Here is a 13,600-nt window from a genome sequence, read left to right on the forward strand (position 1 = left end):
TTCTCGCTTGTATCGTTTTTCTTGCTCATCTCGTTGCAGTTCTTCGTCTTCTCTTATTATTATTTATCCTGTAAGTGTTATTCTTTATGCTGTTTTGATTCTTGTTCTTTTGTTTCCTCCTTTTCCTCTTTTGTGTTGTTTTTTTACTCATCTCGTTGTATTTCTTTTTTTTTCTGTTATTCTCTATCCTATTACTGTTATTCTTTATGATGCTTTTGTTCTTGTCTTTCATTTTTCCTCCTCCTCCTTTTCGCTCGTATTGTTATTGTTTTATTTTTTTCCCTTCCTCATTCTCTTTAATAATGTCACTGCGGTGTTGTTTTTGGTGGTGGTGGTTGGGGAGGGGCAACGGCGGCGGTGTTGTTGTTATTGTTGTTGTTGTTGTTGTTGGTAGTGGTGGTTTTGGTGACGGCGGTGTTGTTGTTCTTGTTGATAGTGGGGGTGGTGGTGATGGTGAAGGTGGCGGCGGCGGCGGCGGCGGCGGCGGCAGTACCACATGACCACATAACGCTTTCCTATGACGCAATAAAAAGGTGGCTCGGACAGTGCTGGGACTCATAACTGTGTCTGTCTGTGCCACCAAGACTGGCCACGCTGGGTACGAGAGAGAGAGAGAGAGAGAGAGAGAGAGAGAGAGAGAGAGAGAGAGAGAGAGAGAGAGAGAGAGAGAGAGAAGAATCTGAGTCGTAGAAGGAAAACCCGGAGAGAGAGAGGAGGAGGAGGAGGGATAACGTACCGAAGGAGGGAGGAAAACAGGAAATTCAGATGATGATGATGATGAAGAGGAGGAGGAAGAGAGAGAGAGAGAAGTAGAGGAAAATCCCAGAAAAAAGGATGACAGTGGAGGAAAGTTAAAGGGAAAGCGAGAGGGAGATAAGGGAGGAACTAGTGAAGGAGATAAATACCAAGAATAAAAGAAAGGAGTGGAGGAAAGGTGATGCGTAAGAGAGAGGAAGATGAAGGGAGGAACGAATGAAAGAGAGAAATACCGAGGATAAAAGAAGGGAGTGGAGGAAAAGGGATGAGTAAGAGAGAGGAAGATGAAGGGAGGAACGAATGAAAGAGAGAAATACCAAGAATAAAAGAAGGGAATGGAGGAAAAGGGATGAGTAAGAGAGAGAAAGATGAAGGGAGGAACGAATGACAGAGAGAAATACCGAGAATAAAAGAAGGGAGTGGAGGAAAAGGGATGAGTAAGAGAGAGGGAGATGAAGGGAGGAACGAATGACAGAGAGAAATACCGAGAATAAAAGAAGAGAGTGGAGGAAAAGGGATGAGTAAGAGAGAGGGAGATGAAGGGAGGAACGAAGATAAATACCAAGAAGAAAGAAGTGGAGGAAAAGCAATGCGTAAGAGAGGGAGGAAGATGGAGGGAGGAACGAAGAAGGAGATAACTACCAAGAAGAAAGAGGGGAATAGAGTAAAATAAATAATGGCAATAGGAAATACAGGACGAGGAAAGAGAGGAAAGGGGGAAGTGCCATTTAGTGAGGGTGAGGAGAGAAGAGGAGGGAGAGAAGGGGGGGTGGAAGAGAAAGGGGGGGAGGGGAAGTGCCAAGCAAAGAGTAACTGATAGAGGAGGAAGCACGTGGCACTGGCTCTGCACGTGGCACTCAAGATTAGGATGGAGAGAAAAAAAAAGTGTGGAGAGAACGGAGGAAAGATAGGTGATAGGATAGTGCCAGGCAGAGAGAGAGAGAGAGTGAGAGAGAGAGAATGTTAAAAGGTGTTGTCAAAAGAGGAAGAGGAAGAGGACATGATGAAAGGAGGGAGAGGGGAGGATAATGCTGATAAAAAAAAAATATAAAGGGTGGAGGATATCAGAGGGAAGGGGAGAGAAAAAGAGGGAAGGAGAAAAGGGAAGATGGGAAGGGGAGAGGGAGGAGAAGGAGAAGAAGGAAGAAGGAAGGAATAGGAGGAAGGGGGACACGTGGCACTAAATGTTACGATAGAGAAAAGAGGGTGGATAAAACGGAGGAAGGAAGAAAGAAAGAAAAGTAAGAAAAACAGACAAAGATGGCACAAAACAGAAATATAAGAAGAAATTAAAAAAGAGAAAAAGAAGGGAAGAAAGGAAAATAAAACACTTGTACCAGCATAGCGAAAGGTAGAGAAAGGAAGAGCGTGGCACTGTGGCACTGACGAAATGGAGATAAGGAAAGGAAGAGGGAGAGTCACAGAATGGGAGAGTTTGGCCTCCTTCATCACAGGCGCCATCTTGTTACCAAAAGAGCCGCGCAAAATACAAATTAATGCTGATATGATATTTTTTTTTGTTCTCTAGATGTCGTCAGGATCTCGAAAAAGTACCAAGAGTGAAAAAAAAAACACTTGTACTAGCAGTGGAAAAGGAAACACCGAAGCAAGATAGAAAAGGAAAGGAAAAGACAGACGGCAATTAGAGGGAAAAAAAGTCCATTGTAAAAGAAATTATGTGTTTTATCTTAAAGTCGATGAAAAAAAAAATTTGTACCAGCATCATTTTGAATCTAGCGGGACTCACTTGCTAAGAAGAAATAGAAGAAAAGATTAAGAGGAAAAGAAAAACAAAACAAAAAAAGGAGAAGGAAAATAAGAAGACATAAGAGTGAATAGAATATGGAATAGAAAAAGAAAAGACTAAAAGAAGGAATAGCAGAAAAAAGAGGAAGAAAAGGGAGAGCAACTTGGCGCCTTTGACGAACTCGGGAAAACACTTCTATGACTGTGAGAAGAGGGAGAGCGTAGTAATGGTGGTTAGGTGCCAGGCGGGATAGGCAGAGGGTGGGCACGTGGCACTCTAACCCTGCATGTGGCACTGAGGGAGAGGGGGGAGAGCCAGGAGGTAAGATAGGTGATAGGGCAGTGCCAGAGAGAGAGAGAGAGAGAGAGAGAGAGAGAGAGAGAGAGAGAGAGAGAGAGAGAGAGAGAGAGAGAGAGAGAGAGAGAGAGAGACTATGGCACTGACGAACTAACAATAAAGAAGGGAGAAAAGAGAACTTGATAGGAAGGGAAGGACGAAGGGGAAGAGTATGGAAATGCAGAAGAAGGAAAAGAAGGAGAGAAAATTGAAAAAAAAAAAGGAAAAGAGGAGGAGGAGGAGGAGGAAGAGCGTGGTAGGAAGGGAGGAAAGAAGAGGAAGAGTGAGGAGATGAAGAACCAGGAGAATGAGGAGAGGAAAAGTTGGAAAAAGGGAGGAAAGGAAGAACAGGAAGGAAAAGATGAAAACGGAAAAGGAGAGAAGTGAAAAGAGGAAAAAAGAGAAATGACGGTGAGGTGCCAGGCAGGATAGGCGATGGGGGGGAGGAGACACGTGGCACTGGGCCCTGCATGCGGCACTGTGGCACTGTGTCTGTGGGATGAGACCGTCTCTTTGGGCGGCGATAACGTGGGTTTACTTTTAACACAGGGTAAATACGTGCCCCGGCGCCGCCCCGCTCCTTCATCACACGCCTCGCCATCCCTTTTCTCCCTCTTTTTCTGCTACTCTTTCTTCAAACCTTTTCTTTTCCTATTTTATATTCTGTTCACTCTTCTATTTCATCTTATTTTCCTTCTTTTGTTTCTTCTCCTATTTTTTTTATTGTTATTTCTTTTCCTTTTTCTATTCCTTTATCTTTTCTATTCTTCTATTCTTATTCTTTCTTATCACACACCCTCTCTTCTCCTCCTTCTTTTTCTTCTATTCCTCCTTCTATTTCTCCTTCTGTTCCTTATTCTCTTCTTTTATTCCTTATTCTGTTCCTATTCTTTCTTACATTCCTCCTTCTACTCCTTATTCTTTCGATTCTTTTACTCCCTCTTTTATTTTTGCTTATATTACTCTTTCTATTCCACATACACATACATACATACATACATACATACATACATACATACATACATACATACAAGGAAATTCTTACAGCAACTCATGTTCCTCTCTCTCTCTCTCTTTCTCTCTCATTTATTGCCCCGGCCTCATTATTATTCATTTTTCTTTCTCCCCCTCTCTCCCTCCCCTTCTCTCTCTCTGCCTCTCCCTCTCTCTCTCTCCCTCTCTCTCTCTCTCTCCCTGATACATAATCTTGTGCTTTATGAGTCATTGTGTTCCTTTCTCCTTGCTCATCTCTCTCTCTCTCTCTCTCTCTCTCTCTCTCTCTCTCTCTCTCATTCATGCATTCATTTACTCAACCCGTTTCCGTTTTCGTTGTTTTATACCCGTTTTCTTTGTCTAACTCATCCTTCTCTTCCTTCATTTGCTCATTCATTAAGTTATTCAGTCATTCACTATTTTATTCACCGTCTTCTATTTTATTTTTTTATCTTATTTCCTTTCCTTTCTTCCCTTTTCTTTTCTTTTATTTCTTCTTATACTTCTATTTTGTGCCATCTATTCCTTTCTTTCTTACTTTTCTTTCGTTCTTCATTCTTTCTTTCTTTTCCTTTTCTTTCCTTCTTTTTCTTTCTGCCTTTCTTTTTTCTTTTTCTTGCTTTCAATCATTCATATATTAAAGTTTTTTTTGTTTTGTTCAAGCAGTCTTTGCAACACACACACACACACACACACACACACACACACACACACACACACACACACACCATTCCTTACTTCATTATTGACCTCACGACAATTTTTTCTACAATGATGATGATGATGATGATGATGATGATGATGATGATGAGGAGGAGGAGGAGGAGGAGGAGGAGGAGGAAGACAAAAGAACTTAAGTGGAAGGTTTTATGTATTATGGAACAGAGGAAAAGAGAGAGAGAGAGAGAGAGAGAGAGAGAGAGAGAGAGAGAGAGAGAGAGAGAGAGAGAGAGAGAGAGAGAGAGAGAGAGAGAGAGCAAAGTAACACCTGTATTTCTTTCTGGATTAATTAAATGTTTACCTGGCTAATGATGCACCTGGCCGCGACGTGTTTTTTTTTATAATTTTTTTAATGGAGGTGAGAATGCTAATGAAGACATGATGATGTTGATAATAATGATACCAATAAAAATCTAGATAATGTTAACGGTTTTAGAAGAAGCGGAGAAAGGGAAGAAAGAAGAGGAGAAGGTGTAAGGCAGAGAAAGTAGAAGAGAGAAAATGAAAAGAGAGAAAATGAAGGAGAGACAGAGAGGGAGGAAATAAAATAGGAAAGGAGATGAAAATATACAGTAAAGAGAGAGAGAGAGAGAGAGAGAGAGAGAGAGAGAGAGAGAGAGAGAGAGAGAGAGAGAGAGAGAGAGAGAGAGAGAGAGAGAGACGGAAGGAAAAGAAGGGGACGGAAGATAGAAGGGAAGGAGGTAAAGATCTGATAGACGGAAAAGAAGGAAAGGAGAGAAGAGTAAGATGGGATGGGAGAAAAAAATAGACGAGGAGAGAAGTAGAGATTTGAGAGGCGAAAAAAAAGGGAAGGATGGAGAGACAGAAGGGAGAGGAAAAAACAGAAGATTGATGGAAAAGAAAGAAAGGAGAGATGAAGAGAAAGAAGGGAGAGGAGAAGAAAACTAGAGGAGGAAAGGAGGGAAATAAAAGAGAGAAAGAGAAGGAAATGAAAAGGAAAGAATAGATGGAGAAACAGGAGGGAGAAGAGAAGAGGAAGAAGGAAGAAGAGAAAAAGAGAAGAGGATAGGAAAAAATAGGTATGGATTGGAGGGAAATAATAGAAAAAGAGAAAGAAAAGAAAGGAAGAGAAAGGAAGAAGATATGGAGAGGAAGGAAATAACAGAGTGAGAGAAGGAAAGGAAGAGAATGGAGGAAGAGAAAAGAGAGAGAAGAGAAGAGAAAGATGACATTAATGAGGAAGATAATTTGAATACTAATAACAACAATAACAACAATAACAAGAGGAAGTGATGAGGAGGAGGAGGAGGAGGCGCGGGAGGTAATGAGGGTAATAAAGATAAAAATGAGGGCCGTGTGAATCCTTAATGCACTTTATTATTAAAATGAACGCGCCAAATAAGGAGAAAAATATATGCTAAGTTTTGCACGTGGAAATTAATTAAGGTGGCAGGTGTAGGAGGAGTCTCAGGTGAGTTTTGGACGGCCAGGTGAGGGACAGGTAGTAAGGAGGAGGAAGAAGAGATGATTGAGAATGGAAATGAGACAGGAGGAGGAAAAAGTAGGGAATGGAGGAAAAGAATGGAGAAATGACAGAGAGAAAAGAGGGAGCGAGGGAGGAAATTATTGCAAAGGAGGGAATGATGATGAAAAGAAAGGAGAATAAGAGAGGAGGAGGAGGAGGAGGAGGAGGAGGAGGAGGAGGAGGAGGAGGAGGAGGAGGAGGGAAAAAAGAAGGGAGGTGAGTCATGTTCTGGAGAAATGACCTTGAACCTATCTGACCCCCCCCCCCTCTCTCTCTCTCTCTCTCTCTCTCTCTCTCTTGGTGTTGCAAAGGCGTGGGTGGTCTTGGCGGAAGTCTGACGTTAGTAACACTGCCTCGTAAAGAGAGAGAGAGAGAGAGAGAGAGAGAGAGAATGATGTTAAGAAATGTCTGAGTACTTAAAAAGACAAACACACACACACACACACACACACACATACACACACACCTTTCAAATCCGTTACACAGAATCTTTGTTTTTTTCTTATCAATTATTCGTCTGGTGTGTGTGTGTGTGTGTGTGTGTGTGTGTGTGTGTGTGTGTACTTACTCTCACCTTCCTCATCCTCTTGAAATTGTCTCTCTCTCTCTCTATAACATTATGGGAGAGATCTAATTATAGTTTCCTTATGACTAACAAACATAATAGCATCATAAATCATAGTAGAACAGGTTTGTTGTCCTCATCATAGAATTAATAATAAACACTTAAATGTATATATCAACGAATGGAACAAATTGGACGGGCTGACTGACTGACTGACTGACGAACCGACCACCCGACTGACATGTTGTGTGACTGGCTGGCTTGCTGACCAACTAACCCACTTTTCGACTGACAAATGACTATGGGGTTGACTGGCTGAGTGACTGCTTAGTTGACTGATGGGTTGACCAATTTCATGGCTACTTGATAAGCTCATATAACTGAATGTCTGATTAACTGACTTACTGATTGACTGACTGAACAGTTGCTTGGCTACTTGAGTGATTTATTAATCTAACTAACGGATTGACACATGTTTACTCACTCACTCACTTACTCACTCACTCACTCACTCTCACCCACTCACTCATTCACTCCCTCACTCACTCACTCTCACTCACTCACTCACTCACTCATTCACTCACTCACTCACTCATTCGCTCCCTCCCTCACTCACTCACTCACGTTAACTCACTAACTTAATCACTCAGTCCTTATTTACTTGACTGACATTTGACTGAGTTCCTGACTAACTTCCAGACCAATTGACTGATTTACTTCTTACTGCCTGCCTGACTGGCTAACTAACCTCCTGACTAACTGACTGATTGACTGAATACTTTTCTACTTTACTGACTGAATGACTACCTTTCTACCTGACTAACTTCCTGACTAACTGACCGACTAACTTCTTAACTGATTGACTGACTGCCTTTCAACCTGACCGCCTGACTAATTTCCTGACTAACTAACTATTTACTTGACTGAGTGACCACTTATCTACTTGACTGACCGACTGCCTGACTAACTTCCTAAATGGGTGACTGACAACCTTTCTACCTGACTGACTGCCTGACTAATTGATTGACTGACTGACTGACTGACTACCTTTCTGCCTGCCTAAGTGGGTGGCGGGCATGATGAATGGGAGCAGTGGCTGACGAGTGACATATTGAGATGAACGTCAGGAGCGCGGTGATTGGGCGATGAAAGGCCAGGGTCTTCATGATTGGCTAATCCTCGCTGCCTGACTTCCAGCTGACGGCGGCGGATTCCTGAAGGGCCGGTGTTTGTGTTTGCTCAAGCGAGGGTAAGGGGAGGAGGAGGGGTAGTAGTGGGGGTGTTGGTAGTGGTGGTGGTAGTAGTAGTAGTAGTAGTAGTAGTAGTAGAACAAAGAACGGGAGTAGGTAAAGGAGGATAAAGAGTACAAATAGGAAATAAAAAGGTTAGAGGAGGGGAAGGAGGAGACGGAGATAGATAAGGAGGCGAAGGAGGAGAAGGAAAAGATTCAAGGAAAAGAAGGAAAAATACGAGGAAGAGAAGTAAGAGGAGTACAAGGAGGAGGAGGATAGCTAAGAGAAAGAGGAGGAAGAGGAGGGAAAGGAATAGTAAGAGGAGGAGGAGGAGAAAAAGAAAATGGAAAAGGAATAGCAAGAGGAAGAGAAAGAGAAGGAGAAGGAAGAAAAAAAATAGCATGGGAAGAAGGAGGAGGAGGAGAAAAAATAGTATCATGAGAAGAAATATCAAGAAGAGAAGGAAGAAAAGGAAAGAGAGGTGGTGGAGGAGGAGAAGGGCAAGAGGTAGCGACAGACAGACAGTAATTTAGCCGTGGTGGACAGATATTGTGTGTAAAGTTGGATTACCGCCGCGGCCAGGTAAAGGTGAGGTCGTGCTTGCTTGCAGGTACACGAACCGGCCCGGGCGACGATAACGGGGTCAGTAGGTAGGTGGGTAGGTAAGAAGGGAGGAAGGTAGGAGGGTAAGGATGGAGGTTAGTAGGGATGTGGGTACGGCTTCAAGGTAAATGGGTAGGAAGGTAGGTAGGTAAGTAAGGGAGGGAGGGAGGGAGGGAAGGAAGAGGAAGAGAGAGATAGGAAATAAAAGGTCGGTCTCTTAAATTTTCCTTTTTCCTATTTTCTTTTACGGTTTAATATTTTCTTTTTCATCCCCTTTTTTTGTCTTTGCTATATCTTCATCCTCCCTTATTTTATCTTTCTGTGTGTGTGTGTGTGTGTGTGTGTGTGTGTGTGTGTGTGTGTGTGTGTGTGTGTGTGTGTGTATTTACCTAGTTGTATTTACCTATTGTGTGTGTGTGTGTGTGTGTGTGTGTGTGTGTGTGTGTGTAGTGAGTGAGTGTGTGCGTTCGTTCGTCTGTCCGTTCAGTAATTGGATGACAGGATCGAGTCTCGTCCATCTGATCGAACCCGTTATCACCCTCCGGCAGGTGAGCTTCGCGTCCAAGGTGTTGAGGCAGGAATTTATTTATGGTTATTTATTTACATTATATAGCGAGTAATTTAGCCTCGTCCATCGCGCGGCCGCCAATCTTCAACTGGGCTAATTAGGGTATACCTGTTCTTGATGCTCACCTGAGGACCACACGCACCTCGGACTGGGATGATTTATGTGTGTGTGTGTGTGTGTGTGTGTGTGTGTGTGTGTGTGTGTGTGTGTGTGTGTGTGTTTTGTTTTGTGTATGACTTTTTTTTTTCTTCTTTCCTACATAAGTTAAGGTTGATATTTGTTTTCTTTTTTGTTAGTTTGTTTTATACTCAGGTTAGAATTTGATGTGTATTTTATTATTTTATTTTTGTGAGGTTAACTTTTCCTTTTCTTTTTTTTTTCTTCCTTTCTTTTTTGGGTGGGGTTCTTCCTCAGGTTAAAATTCTCTCTTTTTTTGTCAGTTATTTCTATCTCTAGTTAACTTCTTCTCTTTTCTTTCCTTCCATGTAAAAATTTGCTTTTTTTTGTTATTTTTCTTCATGTCAACTTTAGCTTTCCCTTTTGCGACTTTTCTCCCTCGGGTTATAATTTGCCTTTATTGGGGTAGCTTTTGGAATGCTGTCCCACTCCTTCGCTCACTCTCTTACTTACTCGATTGCGGAGTCTGTCAATCAGTCTGTCAGTCTCTCAGTCAGGTAGTTGACCCTTGCTTGTCTGTCTGTGTCTGGCTGTCTCTCTGTTTCTTTTCCTTTCTCTGTTCTTCATCTCTCTCCCGCTAACTGTTTGTCAATCATTCAGTCACTCAGTCCTTTTAATGATGTCTGTCTGCTTCGGTTTGTGTCTGTCTGTCCGTCTGTGTGCCTTTGTCTGTGTTGTCCTCTCTGCCAGTAAGTTAATCAGTCACTTATCTGTGTCTGTCTGTCTGTGTGTTTGTCTGTTAGTTTCTGCTCTCTCTCTCTCTCTCTCTCTCTCTCTCTCGTCTTAATTTCAATAATGAATAAAAACCAGAAAGTTTTGTCTCGCATCACAATTTCCTGGAAATCAGAGTTTGCGAAAGTGACCTCCACACCTCGTTTTTTTGTTATGCTTCAGTGTGTGTGTGTGTGTGTGTGTGTGTGTGTGTGTGTGTGTGTGTGTGTGTGTGTGTCCGTCCGTTCGTCCTTTTATAAACTAATTTTAGAAAGAATATTTGAAATGTCTATGTTTTTTCAGTGGTCACTTATTATTAAACTCGAAATTAAATTAAAATTGTTACGGTATTCTTCTTTGGGTTCGACAAGAAGAGGAAAAAAAAGGGAAGAGATACCAATTTTTTCCTCTAGTGGTGATAATATTTCGCTTTGGAAGGTAAAATCATCGACTTTAAGAGGAAAACACTTAATATCATTTTCTATTGAATTCTTTTCCCTCCAAATGTCGTCTGTCTTATCCTTTCTTTTTCTATCTTGCTTCGGTGTTTCTTCTTTCCATTTTCCTGCCCTTTTCCTAGTCGTCAGCCAGTTGACTTTCTTTTCCTTACTTAATTACCTTATTTTTCATATTTTCCTCATTTCTCTATCATCGTTCCGTCAATGCTCCTTTCATTTTTCCCGCTTTTAAACATTTACGTCCCAGCTGTCACTTTTTTTCCCTTCCCTCTAAGTTTCTCGTTTGAAGTCGAGTATGATATTTAATTCATCTTTCAATTCTTTTTCTTTCTTAGTTATTATTTTGCTTTCTTTTTCGCTTTCCTTTTCATCCATCGCTGGGCATTCTTTAATTCCATCGCATTTTCTCTTCCTTTTGTTTCTTTCATTTTTTTCTCCTTCTATACAGTCTTATATACCTGTGTACTATATATAAAAACGTGATGAAATGCAGTATGATATTTTATTTCTACTTACATTCCTTTTCTTCTCTTGTTTTCTTGTTTTTCTTGTCTTTAATTCTCTTGTTTTCTCCTTCCCTATTTGCATTTATCACTCGTCACCTTTTTATCAGCCTCGTCTTTCTTCCTTCTCCACTCCCTCCTTCCTTTCTCTCACTCTGTCTCCTCCGGTCTTATATATATACCTGGCTACAATATTATTCTCTTCTGCTCTCCACCTCTTGCATTCATCACAGGCTACCTTTTTTTCGTCTCCTCTTTTTCCCCCTCCCTCCATCTTTGCTCCTCTTTGCTTTCACCTCTGACTACCCTGTTATCTAGTCTCTTCATTTCCCTTTCCTTTCTCCTTTGCTTTTATTTACATTCATCACTGGCTCCCCTTTTATTCAGTCTCCTCATTTTCCCTTTCAGTTCCCTCCTTTCTTTCTCACACTCTCTCACTTTCTCTTTCCTCCTACAATCTTATATATACACTCGGGTACAAAATATATTAGAAAGGTGTAGATTGATATTCGCATCACAGGTGTTGTTGTCTTGTAAACACACACAAACAAACAAACAAGCTTTCTCTTCTCGTCATTGGCACCCACCCGCAAAAACAACAGCAGCAGCAGCAACAACAACAACATCATTTTCTCCTGCCCTGTCCACTCACCTGCCACATCTTCGTCACTTTCACTCCTTACCTACGCCTCAAAACGTCACTCTCTCCACACACACAAACAAACACACGCACACTCATTTTTGCAACAGAGGACACGTAGCCTGACACCTGTCCATCACCTGTGAACACACACACACACACACACACACACACACACACACACACACACACACACACACACACACTCTCTCTCTCTCTCTCTCTCCGATTTTGTTTTTGTAGTTCTTGTTGTTCTATCTCCTCCTCCTCCTCCTCCTCCTCCTCCTCCTCCTCCTCCTCCTCTTCTTCCTCTTCCTCCTACACATTTTCCTTCTTCTTCACCCTGTCTTCATTGCCTCCTCTTCCAACTTCTTCGTCTCCTCCGCACCATTTTCTTCTTCTTCCTCTTCCTCCTCCTGATTTTAAACTACCTATATTATTCTTCCTCTTTCTTCCCTCTCCTCCTCTTCCTCCTCCATTTCCAGCATCACTACCAACCATGTGCTACTGGTGGTGAGGGAGTGGTGGTGGTGGCGGTGGTGATGGTGGTGAGGGTGGTGAGGGTTCCTTCCTGATAATCGTGGCCATCCCGCCCGTCACATCTATACCCCGCCTGAATACTGCCCATTTGCGCCGCCCGTTAGATTACCCACCCTAGTGACCCTCACTGCTCCCCCCTCCACCCCCACCACTATAGCTACGTTCCCCCTTCCTACGTCTTAGTTTTCCAAGTCCTTATTCTGTGTTTATATTCTCCCTCCACTACTACTACTACTACTACTACTACTACTACTACTACCACTACTACTATTTCTACGGCTACCACTACTTCTGCTGCTGCTACTTTTACTTCTGCTGCGCCACTTAAATTCTGCAGCGTCAAAGCTTAAAATTTGCGTCAGAAACTCTCTTGTGCTGATAATAATGAGAATGATGATAATAATGAGTAATAAAGATATGAATAATGAAGTTGATTACTACCGCTTCCATATTTTTCCTACCTCATGTTCCTCTTTCAACCTCCTCCTCCTCCTCCTCCTCCTCCTCCTCCATTGTCCCCGCGCCGCCTATTACTATTAGTTTCTTTGCAAATTTTCCTCGGTCTTCCTCCGTTATCTCTCTCTCTCTCTCTCTCTCTCTCTCTCTCTCTCTCTCTCTCTCTCTCTTACGTTTCTTTGTGTATTGTCTCCCTTTTGGCCGCCACGTTTTCTATGCTTTTTTTTTTCTTTTTCCTTTTTTCTTTTCTTTTCTTTTATCTTTTTCCTGATTTTTTTTTTTTTGTTTGTTTTTTTGTTTTTTTGTTGCGTGGCTTTCAGGATTGTTTTTTTTCTTTTGTTGTCAGGTTGTTTTTTTCATCTTCTTTATGCGTGTTTATTTTTTTGTTTTCTTTACTTCCCTGTTTTTTTTTTGTTTGTTTGTTTGTTCCGCCACGTTCTTTTCCTCCTCCTCCACTTTTTGTTATTTATCTTTTTTTTTTTCATTATACACCTTTTTGGCCTCTTCCTCCTCCTCTTATCCTAGTTAGAGAGAGAGAGAGAGAGAGAGAGAGAGAGAATGTGCGATATCTTTCACATAAATTCCACTCCCATTGAATTTAAAAAGATTTCCACGATACCATTTTATTATACGATCTCTCTCTCTCTCTCTCTCTCTCTCTCTCTCTCTCTCTCTTACTTCCTTCCCTCATCCCATCCTTTACCATTCCCCCTTCCCCTTCCCCACATCCTTCACCCTTCCCTCTCCCCTCTATTCACTTCCCCTCCTCCCCTCTCCCCCACAAGTAACACAAGGGCTCTACGTTATCCTAGTGATGTTATCTTTCGATTTACCGGCGGCCTCGAGGTGTGCTCAGGACAACCCCCCCATCGCCGCCACCTCCGCCGCCGCCAGAGTGTGATAAAGATTGTGTGTGGGGGGGTCGGGGTTGATTGGGCGCGGGGGGCGGGGCGTGTGGGCGTGGCGACTCAGGTGTGCTACAGGTGAGGAACTGGAGCTTGTTGGGTGGTTGTGGGGGGGGGGGGGGGTAAGTAGTGCTTCGTTCTTTCTTTCCTTCCTTCCTTTCTTATTTCTTTATTTGCTTCCTACTTTATTTTTTTGCTTTTGTG

The 13,600-nt window shown here is 42.3% G+C and overlaps 1 protein-coding gene and 1 long non-coding RNA gene across 6 annotated transcripts in view; one reads left to right on the plus strand and one right to left on the minus strand.

Annotated features, from left to right (window-relative positions):
• Nucleotides 1–13,600, minus strand: part of LOC126980485 (transcription factor GATA-4-like) — a 210,664-nt gene that overhangs the window by 18,515 nt on the left and 178,549 nt on the right. The gene's annotated exons all lie outside the window — the stretch shown is intronic.
• LOC126980489 (uncharacterized) overlaps nucleotides 1–13,600 on the plus strand; it is a 122,784-nt gene that overhangs the window by 14,302 nt on the left and 94,882 nt on the right. The gene's annotated exons all lie outside the window — the stretch shown is intronic.

The sequence above is a fragment of the Eriocheir sinensis genome, chromosome 44 (genome assembly GCF_024679095.1).
Source record: "Eriocheir sinensis breed Jianghai 21 chromosome 44, ASM2467909v1, whole genome shotgun sequence".
NCBI lineage: Eukaryota > Metazoa > Arthropoda > Malacostraca > Decapoda > Varunidae > Eriocheir > Eriocheir sinensis.